This window comes from Pelodiscus sinensis, chromosome 9 (genome assembly GCF_049634645.1).
Source record: "Pelodiscus sinensis isolate JC-2024 chromosome 9, ASM4963464v1, whole genome shotgun sequence".
Lineage (NCBI taxonomy): Eukaryota > Metazoa > Chordata > Testudines > Trionychidae > Pelodiscus > Pelodiscus sinensis.
Window position 1 is genome coordinate 45,534,630 of NC_134719.1, and position 18,076 is coordinate 45,552,705.

General features: G+C 42.5%; 1 protein-coding gene and 1 long non-coding RNA gene across 7 annotated transcripts in view; both read right to left on the reverse strand.

The window, feature by feature from the left end:
* PTPRC (protein tyrosine phosphatase receptor type C) overlaps positions 1–18,076 on the reverse strand; it is a 159,321-nt gene that overhangs the window by 111,402 nt on the left and 29,843 nt on the right. The gene's annotated exons all lie outside the window — the stretch shown is intronic.
* LOC142830600 (uncharacterized) lies at positions 1,913–16,187 on the reverse strand. The gene is made up of 2 exons (XR_012905982.1): positions 8,167–16,187; positions 1,913–7,747 (listed from the first exon to the last, which is right to left on the reverse strand). It is a non-coding gene; the product is annotated as an uncharacterized LOC142830600 (long non-coding RNA).

The following is an 18,076-nucleotide window of genomic DNA, read 5'->3' on the forward strand; positions in this document are numbered from 1 at the left end:
CTGCAAGAAAAAAGCAGATCTAATTCTGACTTAATATTTATGACATCTGTGAAATGTTTGGTTGTGTCCACAGTCATAAATATCCTCTGTATGTGAGGAATGTAACAAAAAAGAATGAAAATGCTTAGCTACCAAAAAGGTATATGTATAGATTTTCATATGAAACAATTGCAGGGGTATTTATTGGCAATTGTTTATTTGTGATGTTTATTTGGCAATTCAATGCTGAATCCAAAGAAAGACTATATCTTTATTTGCTTTTTCCAGTATTCATGAAAGTGAGAGACTGAGCATCATACCTAAATAGATCTGATATTAAACATTTGTTTTGCAAGTGTCACCACCCACCTTTAGCAAGGCATCTTCCGTTACTGCCGTACTCAACCTTCCTTTCTAGAATCAACTATGAGCAGACTAGCATTTGGATCAATATGATGGTTTTGTGGACGGAAGCAACATGGAGACTGGATTGAAACTGCTAAAGGCCTCTTGCTTGTGACTCCTCCTCCCCCCAAAACACACACCAATATTCTCACTGCAGCTTCCACTGTTGGGGTGGAGATTGAAAAGGTGAAGAAGAGAGCAAAACTGTGAAGCAGCTTGATAGGGTAGGAGGCTTTAACCAACACTGCCTTATGATGGATCAGAATTAGTTAGAAGTGGGGCTCTCCATGTCAGACCATGGGTCTCAGATGTCTTTTCTAACTATATTCCACCGAGTCCCATTACAATTTCAGGGCTGCCTGTGATCTGGAAAATATTGAGAGAAATTATATCTGCCTGGAGACCATATTCCAACAATGCTGAGTATGACTGGTGTACATATTTTACGCAAAATGTTTCTTTTTAGTGTTTTTAAAACAGGCCATTTTTCAGTTATTTTTGTCTTATGGGGTACATTAACATAAACATATAGCACTCTTTCCAAACTGTTCTCTGATCTTTTTAATTTTTACCACAAATGGTTTTGGAGTCCACTTTTTTTGTTTGTACTGAATATCGCAGGAAATTCCCCAAAGACCATTTTCCTGAAAAACAGGAACGTCTTTCAAATGTTTCTCAAAATTATTTTTTTTCAAGCAGGCCTACTGCTGAGCCATGCTCAGTTAGCCAACTGGGATCTGATCCAAAATCATTGAGCATCCTTTACCATTAGAGCCATATCTTTTTAGCCAATGGAAAGACTTCAGGAATTAGCCTTTATAGGGATATGATCGCCATGGAAATTTATCCCTTTTTAAATGAATTAAAAGCAATTTCAGAAAAAAAAACTTCCCTGAAGTTCCTCTTCCAATTATTGAATCAGTACAATCATTTTTCCCATTTTTTAAAATTTCTCCTCTGTTGCGATGTGAAATTCCTAAACAAACAAAAGGAGAAACTGACAAACTGGCCTTGTCAGGTCAGGGAGGAAGTGTGATACAGACAAGAGATAAAGTATCTGATTTTCAGATATGCTAACACCCACAACACTTACTGACTTCAGTGGAAGTTGCAAAGGCCCATTTCTTCTTAAAATCAGGTCCCAAATGTGGTAAAATGCACAAAGTGAATATGCAGGATAAAAAGGAGAGAAAATAATATTTTCTCTAATCCAGTGTTGGCTGTGGTTCACTGTGTGTAGCCAAGGGGAGCCGCGGGAAGCGGCATGGCCTGGGTCATCGCATCCCTTAGCTCCCATTGGCTGCAAACGGCGAACTGCAGCCAATGAGAGCCATGAGACTCTGCGGGTGCAGAGTCATTAAGTAGACAAACTGGAGTGGCCCACAGTCTGCTTAGAGAAACACTGCTCTAATCTCTCACATTCTCTGTAACATTAGGTGCAATTTGTAAGAAGAGTATGTAAAGAGTTTGAATTGAAAATGTGACTTTTCAGGAGATGATGCTCTTTCCAAACTTTCTTTTTTTGGTGGGGGAGGGGCGGATTACAGTAGTGCCTAGATGCCAAAACTGAGCTCAACGCCCCTTTGACCTAGGTGCTGTACAAACATAAAGAGCTTATTGTCTCTATGGACAAGATGAGCAAAGGATTGGAGAAAGGAAGTATTGTCCCAATTTTATAGCAGTGAAATTGAGGCAGAGAGAGACTAACTTGAAAGTGATTTGCCCACAGGCCCACCAACTGGGGGGCGGCAATGGGAGCAGTTGTCCCAGGGCCTAACAATTCAAAGATGGCCGGAGCTCCTGGCTGCTGCCACTGCTACAACAACAGTAGTGGCAGCTGGAGCCCTGGGTCCTTTAAATTGCCACTGAACCACCGTGCCTCATGCTCTGGATGGCTCTGAGGGCTGGGGGAAGGTGCCACTGTCCAGGTGGTGCTGAGAAGTGGCTGCCACTGGCTCCGCCTCGTCTGCTTGAGGCCCCACCCCTTCCAGCAACATGGAGCTGGGCCTCCCCCAGCTCTGTGCAGGATACCATGAAGGAACCCCTGCATGCACAAAGCTACACAAGAAGTCCATGTTAGAAATAGAATCTAGATTGACCAAATCCCAAACTAATGCCTTAATCTCAATTCATTTTTTCCCTACCAGTAGAATTCAGGCTATGGAATAAACTACTTTTCTCCTCCATTTCTTTCAGGTTTTCTATTTGTTTGGTTTTTTGGTTTATATGGAGATATACATTTGTTTGCCATTACTCTTGCAAGAAAAATACCCTAATATTTCTGGCTACTGGATTTTTGTTGGTTTTGCCTGCATATTTTTGTGTGCTTTATAAATAAAGCCATAATATAGAAAGAGTACATACACCTAGTATTTGTATAAAATATAAAACTTCTACATTGCAGCCCTTCCTCCAGATATCTGTACCAACTGTTAAGTACATTTAAGGAGCAAAGTAGTAGGCAATAATACAAAGAAATATATACTGTATCTAGGTCTTCCCATAAGGGCACTGTATAATCTGAGTCTTAAAACACAATGAATCACGATGTGCTTTTTATTTAATTATGCACGTAAATGTGTGTGTGTGCGCTGTTGGTAGTACTTAAATAGTGTCAAGTAAGGGATCAAATCAACATACTCATTCTGACAGCCTAGTTTCACTATTAACCTTTTAGTCCTTTCTCCCACAAAAAAAAAAAGCAATTAGTGATGCAACAGGCTATGAAAAGTGCACATATCATGGGGGCACTGAACATGTAATTACCTACGTGTGTAAATTATTATTGCATTTCTCACTGTAATTGCCAAAATCAAAGTGTTGTCGCTTGTACTCTAGAAGGTGGGGGTACTATTTAGGTGGGGGATTCACTAAATAGAGTTTTTGACTATGGAACAGATCCTGATTTTGAAAGTTTCATTGTAGCTCCATTGAGTTCAATGGACTACAGTTATTTAAACCCGCTAAGGATCTGTCCCTAAATGTATCTATTGTGAAATTGCAGCTTCTAACTTGAGGCTCGTTCACTTCAATAGATTGAACAGGACTTCAGAGCAAAACTTGACTCCAGGAGGTCTTTTGAAATAAATGTGGCTGGATGGGGCTGTAAATTAATGAAGAATATCTTCACATATTTAGACAAGAGATTCACCTAATAGAGATGAAGATACTAGGAACATCAGTTAGAATAATAATTTGAGACTTGCAATGATACTTTACTCAGGGTGACCAGATAACAAATGTGAAAAATTGGGAACTCTTTTTTGTGGAGTAAGGAGACATACTTGCCTATATAAGACAAAGTCCTAATAGTGGGAGATGTGATCTTCTCATTTTAATACTGATAGAGAGATCCCCAAATTTGGGCCTCATTCGTCTCCACTAAAGTCAATGGGAGTTTTGCTATTGACTTTAATGGCAACAAAAGCACGGCCTTAGAGAAGATAACTTGAATTTTATCTGAATCAGATAAGAATCAAACGGTACCTTGCTGTTTAGATGACAAGACAGATCAGTGTAATTACTCTAGGGCTGTGCATTTCAAGCTTGGACAGAAACCATCAGGCCAGATATAAAAGTTGTATTTCAGACAGGAATAATCATCATGTCATTGCTCTACACTTGTAATGTGCATTATTGTTTTTATTATAATGCCCCTGTGCCTGCTGGAGCCCTAGGAGGGCTTTGAAGAATCCATAACAACAGAGGTATCTGAATCAGAATAAAGATACTATTATACCAAACCCTCCAAAAGAACTTTATTTTCCAGTGAACTGTCACTTATGATTCTGCAACTTCTTGCTTCAAGCCTCAAGCAGCCTTCAGCAATTGTTGTGCTTCCTGAATCTCATTCCCATCCCTCATATCACCAAGAAACTATGCTCTAAACTGAATGGCTAGTCTCATTCATCTTCCATGACCCAGATTCCAAAATTAAGAAAAGTATCAAACCAGGCATTGGCTAATGGAGATCCAGTATCTTTTTCCAAAAAGCTAAAGAGCTTTTAAAAAATCCATCATGCTGGGCAGAAAAAGGTTTACCTCATTTCAACTTCATGCCTGGTGCTTAGGTTCCTGATCCTCCCCAGATTAGCACCTGTAGCAAACCCGTATTTCTCTTATTTTTAAATAATATATTTCAGTATTTTTACACACACACACACACACACACACACACACACACACACACACACACACATAAACACACACATGTCAATGTGCCATTTGGTAGGTTGGGCCATTGGAAAGGGCTGCTGAATACAATTTATCAGGTATAGCCATTCAGTTGTATGGCTACTCATCAGATAATCTGTTGACAACTATTATTAAGTGAACTTTAGAAATAATTAAATAATGCAAAAATATTTGACAAGTAAATTATTCAGTTAAACTTACTACTATTGCAGGGGCAAATATTTTACAAAATATATTTTTCTCTGGTTTACTACCAGCTGTAGCTCACTAGATAAACTAATGCAGACGTGAAAAATTTAAAAAACAACAAATGGTCTGGTAGCACTTTATAGACTAACAAAACATGTAGCTGGCATCATGAGCTTTCATGGGCACAGCCCACTTCTTCAGATGACCAGAGTGTTGCAGTCATCTGAAGAAGTGGGCTGTGCCCATGAAGGCTCATGATACCATCTACATGTTTTGTTAGTCTTTAAAGTGCAACCAGGCTATTTGTTGTTTTTTAAGTTTTCCTGTTACAGACTAACTCAGCTAGCCCTCTGAAGCTAATGTAGACATATTCTTGAAAAACAAATGCTTGTCAACCATAAAAAAAACAAATCTTCCTATATATCCTCTGTTCTTGTGTTCATTTGGAATTCTCCTCTCACTTGTGTTCAGAGAGGAAAAAGGATCCCGAGATAGGGTGCTGCCCTCCAAATTATTAGACCTGCTTTCAATTTTCTGCTTCTCCAATGACTTTGTGGAAACGTAGGCAAGTCGCTAAATTGTTCTTTGCCTCCATTCATGGGTGGCGAGTTATATAGGCTTGTGGTGCCCATGCTCCAGCAATATTCAGAGCCAGGGGCCCTGCTCCACCGATATTTGGAGCTGGGTCTCTCCCCAGCCCTGCCTGGAGCAGGCCCCAGCCCCCACCTGCCGGTCCCCCCCCTCCCCCCGTATGTGTGCAACGCCACGCCGAGTAGTTTTAAAGTCCTGGGACATGACGTAACGTCACGCCCGGTCATCTCTTCACTCACCTGTAAACGCTGCACATGGCAGCAGCAGCCAGCAGCGTGCACCGGCAAGGGGGAGCTGGTCTGAAAGCTGCGCATGGCAGGGGCGGTCTGGGGCCCCTTGCTGGTGCGCGCTGCTGGCGGCAGCTGCCATGTGCAGCATTTACAGGTGAGCGGGGAGATGGCCCAGGATTTTAAAACTGCTCAGTGTGGCATTGCGCCACACGGCCTAGCTCTGGGTTCGGAGTCCAGGGACTTCTGGGTCCCGAGCACAGACTCCAGCTTTGTAAAGTGGAAGACAGAAGGGAGAGGAGGGGAGAAGAAGGAAGGGGGAAAACTAGGGGGAAGGGGTGGGAGGGGAAGGGGCTTGTGCGAAGGGGGAGGGGGAAAATAGGTGAAGGGCTGGGAGAGGAAGGGGCTTGTGCAGAGGGGGAAAATAGGGAAAAGGGTGGGAGATGAAGGGGCATGTGTGGAGGAGGAGAGGGAGGGGAAGGGAGAAGAAAGGGGAAGGCACCAAGGGACAGCGTGGAGGAGAGACAAATGCCAGGGGGCCAAGTACAGACAATGAGGAAAAGGGCAGGAGGGGACGTGTCAGTGGGAGAGGGACAGGGTGATGCTGAGAGGGGAGAGAGTAAGAGCATTGGGGACTAGCGGGGGAGAGGGAGGTGCTGGGAGAAGGCTTGAAAAAAGGGGTGAGCATGAGAAAGGTGGGGATGGAGCAAGTCATGTGTGAGGGCACAGAGGGGCATGAGAGGAATGGGGGCAGAGAGTGGTGAAGGGGTGGGCATCAGGGAAAAAGAGGGCAAAGGGGGCAAAGGCAGTGAGAGAAGGGGGAGACACCAGGCGGGTGCTGGGGTAAGGGAAGGTGCAGGTGTCAGGGGATTCTGGGGGTGAAGCAGAAAGGCAGACACCTTCAGGGGAGGGACCAGCACCAGAGGAGAGAGGCAGGGCAGGTGTGTAGAGAGAGGTGTTAGAAGAGGGGATGAGGAGGGGTAGCTCACATGATCAGAGTGGGGCTACTGGAGGAGTGGGCACAGAAGGGAGAGAAGGGATGGTGGAGGGGGGCAGGTTGCAGGAGGGCTGGGGGCAGTGAGAAGGACAGGAGTCAGGACAGCAGAGGAGGGTGAGGAGTTGGGGGGCAGCAGGCACCAGGGGAGCTGATGGAGCAAGGGGAGGAGACATGGCAGCAGAGAGAAAAAGTAAAGGTTTATAAAATATTTCTTAATAACATGGGTGCCACAGTGGACCATCCAAACAAGCCACATGAACTCAGTACTGGTGCACAATACAAAATTCATTCTGCTCATGGGAGGAAACTCTTAGGCTACGTCTACATTGGTGGCTTCTTGCGCAAGAACATCTTGCACAAGGGTTCTTGTGCAAGAAGTCTTGTGCAAGAACACATCCACACTGCCATGTATGACCTGTGCTTTTGCACAAGAGCATCCATGGCAGTGTGGACGCTCTCTTGCGCAAGAAAGCTCCGATGGCCATTTTAGCCATAGGGGTTTCTTGTGCAAGAAACCCCTGCTAAGCTTTCACACTGTCCTCTTGTGCAAGAGAGCTTACACCTGTTAGAAAAGACCAGAGCTCTTGTGCAAGACGCCCTCTCTTACCACGTCGTACTGTAAATTTCCTTGCGCAACAGCAGGCGGGCAGTGTGGATTCTCTGTGGGTTCTTGAACAAGAACGTCTGTACTTGCGCAAGAAGCCACAAGTGTAGACATAGCCTTAGAGGGAACACTTCCCCCAGTCTCTCTGCTCTCTAGTTAATGTCACACACATTGGGTCAATGCAGTTGCAGGATAGTTGCATGAGGGGGGTTTGGTAGGGGCTAAACTAATCCCTGTTGGTAGAAGGATGGTGGGAAAAGTCCTTCGAGAGGGATGACATAACACCTTTTACTTCTGGTCATGTGTCCATCTTTCCCCGAGCATGTTACCTCCAGTGGCCTGGTTAACGGGGGTCAAGGGCATGGTTAATGGGATCAGGGAGTGTGGCTAATGAGGTACCACTAAAAATTATACAAACCTGCCGCCCCTGCCTCCATTTCTCCATCTATTAAATTGTTATAATAGTGCTACCCTGCCTCACAGGATTGCTTTGAGAATAAATACATTAAAGAATGTCAGGCACTAAGATAATATGGGCCATACAAATACCACAGGGTATGTCTACACTACCCCGCTAGTTCAAACTAGCGGGGGTAATGTAGTCATCCGCAATTGCAAATGGATTTGAATTTCCCGGGCTTCATTTGCATGAAGCCGTCCGGCGCCATTTTTAAATGCCGGCTAGTTCGAACCCCGTGCCGCGCGGCTACACGCGGCACGGGGTAGCTAGTTTGGATTAGGCTTCTAATCCGAACTAGCTGTACTCCTCGTGGAATGAGGAGTACAGCTAGTTCGGATTAGAAGCCTAATCCGAACTAGCTACCCCGTGCCGCGTGTAGCTGCGCGGCACGGGGTTCGAACTAGCCGGCATTTAAAAATGGCGCCGGACGGTTTTATGCAAATGAAGCCCGGGAAATTCAAATCCCGGGCTTCATTTGCAATTGCGGATGACTACATTACCCCCGCTAGTGTAGACATACCCACAGAGACAGAGAGAGAGAAATAGAGAGTGAGATACAAAAGAGTGTAGTTGCTTATGTATCCGGTTCTGCCAGTCTTACAATGAATATACCCTCTGTCATTCATGCTGAGCCATCTTAGTGGTATGTGGTACCTTACTCCACAAGCAGTGCTGCTGAAAAAAACAAGAAAAGTCACAGCGTGTGATACTATTCAACATGAGCAAGAACACAGGTATTTTAAGTATGGAATAACTCATCATGGGTAAGGACTGCAAATAATGGCATTGGGCCAATTTTTATAGTGGGGGGTGTTGAAAGCCATTGACCAAAACTGTAAACTTCAAGTATGTTGGAAATATTTCAAGCCACAAGAGGCTGTCATGCCCTACCATGCCTAGATACAGCACCACTGGCAGTAACTGTTCTTTACAGTTACTCAGCTCCGTGAAGCATCAACATATTACTTATGGTGAAGTAAAGTGGGTATAGAAATATTGCATCACACGTTGTCACAACTAGAGATAAAAGGGGGCCAATTTTTAATAGAAAAATAACTGAAATGATTAGATAAATGAAACACCAAAGTCAAGTATCTGGGGAGTTCCACCAGTTTTTAGTTTACTCACTATTGCTATGTGAATGCTGAAGATGAATCAGACATGAAAACTGATTGTTTTCTTTCTGCTGATTGATAGGGACAATGATATGAAGGCATTTGGTTCTTGGCAGAACTATCCTTAAGATCAACATTCATTTTCCAATCTTTTCTTGTACAAAATTAAGATAAGATTTATAAATGACAAGATACAACAGCTTGATTCAGAGCCCATAGATGTACGAGTCTTTGCACTGATTTCAATGGACATTGAAATGTATGTGATTATTTGACAGAAACATCCCCAGTAGATGTTTGATTCTGTTTATTTAGCTTGTTTGGGATACTTGATTATGTTATTTTAAATAGAATCAGAATTAACCCTTCTTTTTAATCTTCCACTCGCTATATTTTTCTAGACCAGGGGTGGGCAATAATTTTTGCAGGGGGTGAGGAGGGGTCATAATGAATTTTGGTAGGTGGTCATGGGCCAACTCCATCCCTGGAAGGGGGGGGGGCTTGAGGTGGAAAGGGCAGGGCTGGAGACTAGCCTCCCCTCAGAGTTGCCTGGAACTAGCGGCTTTGAAGTAAAAACAGAACAAAGAGCTCACAGCTCCAGGCCCCACTGCTACCGCAGGTACCCAGGTTGCTGTGGCTATTTCAAAGGCTCACAGCTCTGGACCTTCCAGAGTAGCACTGCGACTAGAAGCTGGGAGCCATTTAAATAGATTCTGATGCTTGAGTCACTGCCTGGAAATTCAGTGGCACAGGAAGCAGGATATAAATAGAAATCAGCCAGATGCAGCCTGCAGGCTGGATCAAAATGTTAGGCGGGCCAGATCCGGCCCTTAGGCTGCATCTTGCCCAGCTCTGTTCTAGACCCTACTCAGTTCCCATTTTTTCCATGCCTGCGGCACACAGTAACGCTTAATACCTAGATTAAACCAACTGCATTCCTACCATAAGACCTCAGCCAGTTCAGCAGTGTCATTTCTAATCTCCGCAGTACTCATCATTCAGAGAACTGGAACCCTCCCTCTGAATTCTCACATCACTGGGACATTACTGCAAGGGCAGCCAGTGCATGTGCTTTATAACATAAGGGCTCTGTTACAGAACAACCATATCCATGCTGTCGAAATCTTACTTTTGTCATCCTGATCCCTCTGAAGGAATTACTCTCATGAGGAAGCACCTGCCAGTAGAAATGTAATATCCATAGTAGGGGCCTAGAATTCTGCAAATAAGGAAGCGGCCTGAATCTTTTGTCCAAAACTCAACCCAACCCTGTTTTTTAATATATTAAACAAGTTTAACTCATTCCTATTTTTAAACGTCTTTCTGTTTCTACACTCACACTGGACCTTCCAGTGTCAGACAGTTTTAAAAAGAAAAGGATGAATGTGTCCTTTCTCAGAGACCTAGTCTGCACACAGATTTTGTAGGAGTATAATAATTTTGGTAAGGGTGTGATTACTGCGGAGCGCAATTTGCGTAGCTTTTTCCGACAAAGAACTATAGTGTAGACTGAGCCGGAGTTAGATAAAACAACTCTGTCAAACATGCATCAAAGAGTTTTAGAAGATATTACAATTCAAAAAGCAACAAATCATCTGGAGTATTGCATCAAATTCTGGGTCTGTATTAAAGAAAAGATGTGGACACATTGGAGAAAGTCCTGCACAGGGCAAAAAAAAAAATGATTAGGGGGCTGCATCATATAACTTACGAAGAGAAGCTGATGGGTTTGGACTCATTTAGTCTACAGAAGAGAAGGGGGGGGGGGGTGATAGCAGTCTTCAACTACATGAAGGGAGGTTCCAAAGAGGATGGAGAGAGGCTGTTCTCAGTGGTGACAGATGACAGAATGAGGAACAATGGTGTCAAGAGGCAGTGGGGGAGGCTTAGGTTGGGAAAAACGTTTTCACTAGGAGGGTAGTGAAGCACTGGAATGGGTTACCTAGCGATATGGAGAAATCTCCATCCCTAAAGCTTTTTATGTCCCTGCTTGACAAAGCCCTGGCTGGGATGATTTAGTTGGGATTGATCCTGCTTTTAACAGGGGGTTGAACTTGATGACCTCCTGAAGTGTCTTCCAATTCTATGATTCTAGGAATCCAACTAATAGAGAAGCCATTCTTTATCAATCTCTGATCTTTAGTAGATAAACTTGGAATGGGTAGTAATTGTGAGAACTGCAGCAAGTTTAAATATCATCAATATGAACCACCTGATTTTAGCAGTGTGCTGAGTGCACAAAATTACCATTTAAGTTACAAAGATTTGTGGGTAATCTTCCTCTCTGAAAATCAGTAAATCAGATATAGGTGCCTAACTTTAGACACTTGTGTCCTAACTGCTCTCCTTTTTTCCCCCCCACAGGCAATATTAAGAATTATATTAAACATGGACCTTTATTTCGATCTAAATGATGTATCTAGAAATAGTTAATTAAACAGAAAAAATAGCTGATCTGATTTTATTTTAACATCTAGCAGGAACATTTCTGTTTCAAAGGAAATTTTTGGAGAAAGCTATTAGAGAATGAAAATTGGGATTCCAAATTGAAGAACTCTGTCAGTCTGTACTTATGGGAACTGTGACGACCACTCACCTTACCAAAGAAATTGGGTGGCACAAAACTCAGATTTTTATTCCCTAAAGGTACAGGGGTTTTTTGGGGGAAAAGTGGCCTTTTTTCAAAAAAAACGTCCTCTACGTCTAGACTGCTGCCATGATCTTTCGAAAGTAAATCGAAAGAATGCGGCAGGTTTTTCTACTACAGAAAACCTCGTTTTACGAGGAATAACACCTTTTTTAAAAAGAGCTCTTTCAAAAAAAGGCACTATATAATGCAAACTGCTTTTTCAAAAGAGAGCATCCAGACTGCCAGCTTGCTTTTTTGAAAGTACTGATTGTAGTCTAGACGCTATTTCCCAAATGAGGCTTTTTCAAAAGTATCTTTCGAAAAGGCCACTTTTGAAAGAGGCTTGCAGTCTAGACATAGCCTTAGTGAGAACACATAAGTTAGTGTTTAAAACACTTTCTTTAGACAGGCAGACTGTTGCTCCTTCTCTTGAATATAACAAACATATGTGGCATGGGAATCTTAAGCAAAAAAATGGGCAAAGAAGAGTGAAAGCAAAATTAACAGGTATACAGTGTAATACAACAATTTATTATATAAAAGTATGTTACAGACTTTTACAAATATAGGGAGGGATCCAGGTAAGCCCCCAGGCCACAAATAAAAGAAGATATGTTTTCATGCTCCAGTTCCCCTCAAACTCCTCCTCTCTCACAAACAGAGCAGTGAGGTACCCAAACCAGGGAATTTAGCAGGCCTTAAAATATTTTCCTGATGTCCACAACAAATCATTTTTGAAGCATACAGTGGCAATTTGGGTATTTCCAGCAAGAATTCACAGCCACAAGAACAAACTCTTACAAATAGAAGGACATCAAAACTGTTTATTTTATCATCAGAACAAACCTTGATTTGCAGCCACAAAAATAAAGATGTTTGTTAACAGAAGGTGTAATGCCACCTGCAGGGTTGTGAGGACAGATGGAAAAGCTGGTTTAAAACAGAGCTGATGCATCAAAAAGGAGGTAAGATTTCACCATTTCAAAACCTAAACTCCACAAAAACCTAGCTGAAATTAATGCAGATGAATATATGAGAGCGAAGGAGAGTAATTTACTACTCTTTAAAGCTTTTCAATCCATTCATTGTAGCTTTCTACAATAAATTGAATGGGAGCCTTTTAAAGAACAGTAAAGTATAGGTGCACATTGTTATACATTATTTGTGTCCTATATAACAAGAAAGTCACAAAAAGGTAGACAGTTCTGATGAATGTTGAGAATAACACTCCATAGTTCATTTTAACCTCTGACTTCAATGAGACTTAAGCACCTGCTTCAGTACTTTCTTGAATAGTAATGATTTCTGGAATAAGGATCCCTGTGCAGATTGCCAATGCAGAATGCTTCAGACCTGACTCTAATCCTAGGATCACCGTAGAAAGTTATTTGGAGAATTGATAAAACTTCATCATACTGGCTAGTGAGTACATGCGAGCCACTATTTTGCCTACTGTTGAATGCAAAGGGTATGTCTAGACTACATGGTTCCATCGACGGAGCCATGTAGATGAGTTTACTAGACATAGGGAAATGAAGTGGCGATTTAAATAATCGCCGCATCATTTACATCAAAATGGCTGCCGCGCTGTGCCAATCAGCTGTTTGGCAGCACAGCGCAGTAGTCTGGACGCACTGCGGTTGACAAGGGAAGCCTTTGTCGACCGCCCCGGTAAACCTCATTTCATGATGCATACCGGGGTGGCGGAAAAGGCTTCCCTTGTTGAGTGTTACGCATCCAGACTACCGCGCTGTGCCGCCAAACAGCTGATTGGCACAGCGCGGCAGCCATTTTGATGTAAATGATGCGGCGATTATTTAAATCGCCACTTCATTTCCCTATGTCTAGTAAACTCATCTACATGGCTCCATCAACGGAGCCATGTAGTCTAGACAAGTTCTGAAGCAACTTCATTGAAATAAAAAGCTGAGGAAGCCAAATTATATAGCATGCCCCTTTATAGGCTGTGCGCACAGAAGGCAGAACCCTGGAGACAGTATGAGCTAACAGGACAAACACATTAGCAATGGAATGTTTCTGTTAAACTGATGACATTTAAAAAGCCATCTGTCATTTTCAAACATTTTATACTGGATCAGAACATCCTCACTTCTGAGCACTATTGTTTCAGGATGTCTGCAGACCCAAACTAACCGCCTTTACATTCAGTTCAGATTTTCAAAGTCTTCTGCACAATCAAAAGAGCTAGAAACACTCTACAAAGTGAAACCCAAGATGCTACAGGATGGTTCTGCTTCGAAGGGTGGATTCCAAGGGAAATTCCATAGTATACAGGAGGTCCTCCTTATGCCCACAATAGAATCAATGCATGGTAACAGAGACTACAGACTCCATTACTAATGCAGAACATTAGTGAAGTAGCGTAGAAAGGAACTGATTTTAAGTCATGAAAACACAACAAACTAGGACAGATACAGGACCTTTTCCTGGGGGGCTCTGGAATACTGAAACAAAAGGAAGGCAGGAGCCGCCCAGGCCTTCAGGGGCTATCAAGGCCAGAAGACATAAATCATCAGGAACAGGACAGATCAGAAACAGACCACTAAAAATGTTATATCTGATACTTAAGTTATTCAGGGACAATGAGACATGGGTGGATATATTTTTGGCAGATATTAGGGAGAGAACTGTTAACTATTTGGGAACCTGGATGGGGAAATGGGTGCGGTAGCCAAGTTAATTGCTGTTTACCTGTGGCGGGTGCAAGTACTTATTCTACAAGTGCTCTGATGGGAATGGGAAGTGCCTTAGGGAAGGCATCTCCTAATGAATCTGGGGAATGATATTGGAGCTGCTTAAGTCTAGTAATAGTGATGAAAAAAAAGCCTGCCTCATCTCTTCAGTGCTCAAACAAGAGAGGAATTCTGGGGTACCAACAGTGGACTGGGTACTAGCTATGGAAGGGTGGGAGGTTGACACCTGCCTTCCATGAATTGGAAACAATTAAAGGGGGAATCATGATCTACATGATCTACCAGTTACTGCTGCTCCAGGAGAGTTAAAGTTAATAGACTTCAGACCTAATTAAATCACATTCTTTGCATTTGTCTTTCTTCCCACATATTCAGGAAAATATATTTGGCCCTGCATATGCTGCTGTGTCTGCATTCCAGTTCATCACAAGTGGGTTTTACCCACAAAAGCTCATGATCCTACATATTTTTGTTAGTCTCTAAGGTGCCACAGGACTATTTTTTGTTTTTAAAGTTACAAACTAACACCTGACTTTTTTCTTTTAGTGATAATTTGCTAAGAGACTGCCCTGTAACGGTAGTAGTGGAGATGTGTGTTGTTGGAAATACCGGCCATGATGGTATCTATTTCATATGTTGCAGGTATACTAAGTTATATTTAGTTGCTGCACTTGGTCTCCATATGTGTAGATTATGTGGCTATCATTAAAGTTAGCCTGTTAACATAAATAAAGTTCAACTTCCGTCTAAGTCAACCTTAGTACAAATCCCACAGGCCTAGCAACAGGAGCATTTCCCTTTATCTGGTGCAGGTTCTTCCTGTGGGCCATATGCATTGCAGTAGTGTATGGCTATTGGTTGGCCATTAAGTCACACTCCATCTTTGTGGTTTAATGGTTTGCTGACCATAACTAGGGCTCTGATGTCATATATAAAACTCGTGTAACCTAGGACCTGCTTAAATAGAGATTGAATACCTAAAAAAAATTAAATTGTTTTTTAAATACATTTAATAAGTAAGGGCAAAAATGGTCCAACAATTTATTCATTACACAACATTCAATCATCTGTACTTTCCTTTCACAACTTCTACTTCTTTTGCTACCTAAATTGACAGCATTTTTATGTTTCTGGTTAATAAAAGAAGACTGAAAAAGTTGTGTTTGGGTAGTTTTCAGTCCTGGGAAGCTTCGTGCTAGATTTCTGTACAGCATCAGGGTGATTGTGCAAAGGATGTATTAGGATGTATTATACTTTCTCAGCTGTATTTTTCTCAATGGATTGCATCTCCCAGATTCTCTGCCTGGTTTCTTATCCTGGAGACTAGTGGGTTGCTTTAATGTGGTAATGATCTTCAAGAGACAACCTGTCAGATGAGCATTGCACATTCTGCTCATGTCTCTTTCCCACCTCCTCCTATCCACATCACTTTCTACTCTGACGCAACCAGCCAGAAGAATGGTCTAGGCATCCACTGGTCCTTCTACCCAGAGAAATACCCTGCTACAGGAGTATATCCAGTGTCCACTCTCTTCGTGCCATGGAGGCTACATCTACACTGCAGACTGCTTCCGCAAGAAGCCTTTTGAACAAGAGTTTTTGTGCATAAACATCTTGTGCAAGAGCACATCCACACCTCAATGTGCATCGCAAAAGCAACGTGCTTTTGTGCAAGATAGCATCCACGCTGCATGGACGCTCTTGCGCAATAAAGCTCTGATGGCCACCTGTGCTTTTTCCCATAGGACTTTCTTGCCCAAGAAACTCCTCTGGAGCATCCACACTTGCCTTTTTGCGCAATAACAGTAGCACAAAAGGGAGTTATGCCTCATAGAAGGAGGCTTACCTTCACCGGCAAAAGCCCTCTGTTCTGCCATTTTACTGCCGATTTACTTGTGCAAAAGTGCATTTGAGTGTGGACACTGCAAGTTTTTGCACAAAAGCAGCCATTTTGCACAAAAACCTTGCAATGTAGACGTAGCCTTAAAGTAGAAAAATCAGAGACTCTGCCCTGCTGCATTAAACACTGAGGGTATGTCTACACTACCCCGCTAGTTCGAACTAGCGGGGTAATGTATGCATACAGCACTTGCTAATGAAGCCCGGGATTTGAATTTCCCGGGCTTCATTAGCATAAGCGGGGAGCCGCCATTTTTAAATCCCCGCTGCTTCGAACCCCGTGCAGCGCGGCTACACGGGGCTCGAACTAGGTAGTTCGGACTAGGTTCCTATTCCGAACTACCGTTACTCCTCGTGAAATGAGGTGTACCGGTAGTTCGGAATAGGCACCCTAGTCCGAACTACCTAGTTCGAGCCCCGTGTAGCCGCGCTGCACGGGGTTCGAAGCAGCGGGGATTTAAAAATGGCGGTTCCCCGCTTATGCTAATGAAGCCCGGGAAATTCAAATCCCGGGCTTCATTAGCAAGTGCGGTATGCATACATTACCCCGCTAGTTCGAACCAGCGGGGTAGTGTAGACATACCCTGAGTGTTTTCTATGCAGGAGCAGTAAGGGGCATGATCATTGTTTAGAACTATTAACTCAACTAGCAGGTTGTGGGAGGTTAGGGCCGGTTGGTCTCTCCCCACTTGTTATTTCTGCCCCATTTAATTAAAAATGCTACTGCTACAGATGTTGGATTGAGATCTTGTGTTCAGAAACCTCACTTTTTAGAGGTGATCAGATCGAGTATTTTGGTTCTGCTTGTTATAAAGACAGTGTTTTAGATTTCCAGCATGCAGCACTGTATGACACAAGTGATGTGGTTCCAGTACATTTTAATCCCCAATTCTGACCAGCTTTCACTGCAGTTAGGACATTTTTATTGTTTGACCCCAAGGGATGTCAAAACCATATGGTTCCCTTACAGAGAACAGCCTGCAGAAGACAATTATCCCTGAGCTACAAAGGAATTTCAGAATTCTTGATCCAGTTTGCTTGCAGTTTACTGAAAAGAATTACAGACCTTCAGCTGTGCCTCACTCCTACCCATCACAAACATAAATGCTCAGTTTCAATGCCTCAGTAAAAATGGCTCCCTAAAATACTGCCCACGCTGTATTCTATATCTTCAGAGCGTACCACATTTACAAACTTGTTCTCACCAACACAAGAAAGTGCTGAACCCCTGCCCACAATGTAACTAAAATTTCAATATTCATATATTCCAAAGAGAGAATATTTACTTCCCACAGTTATTCTTTAATAATTTGATTGTTGTACATTTTGCTTTTTCCTAAGCATTTATAAGAATAGAGAGCGTAACTAATAACAAACAATGTTTTAGGATGATTCACCTAATGAGAGTCTGGGGCGCAATTTGGGATCAGCAGTACGTTGTATGTCAGAAATCAATAATTACTTTTTAATATTTAACATTGGGTAGAATGAATGGATTTCATTTTTATTTCCAGACAAGGGACAGTGTGCTAGAACAATTTAGAGTCACCGGATGTGGGTACCTTAATTTTATCTCTGTTGTGCAGAACGCTCAGTCGCATTTCAGCAAGCAGCTAGCACTTGGCTTGCATTCTACAGCAAGCCCCTACTCGTTCCCATGGCCAGAGCTGCCTGCAAACCCACAAGTGAGTAAACTTCCTCAGTGAGCTAAAGTGAATTGCAGCAACATACAAAAATATTAACACTTCAGCCTACATGGTTTGAAATGAAGAATTTTGCAAAAGTAAAACCCCAGAGAGCGTGATTAGTCAATGACTCATCTTCCCTTTTCAACACGTTTTCACAGTTATAGAGTTATTTTTAATTGGCTTTTGAATTGACAGAAGTCTCACAGAAGATTCCAGTCTAGTATGTAAGCCATTTTAATGCAAAATAATGTACATTTGTGTGTTTTAATCTCTCAGGCACATTAAATTAATTTTAAAGAAAGAAAGAAAAAGTTCAGTGTACTTGCACAAAATTATCATGAATTTAGTGGAAGTACCAGTTTCCCCATACATTGTTTCTCAATCT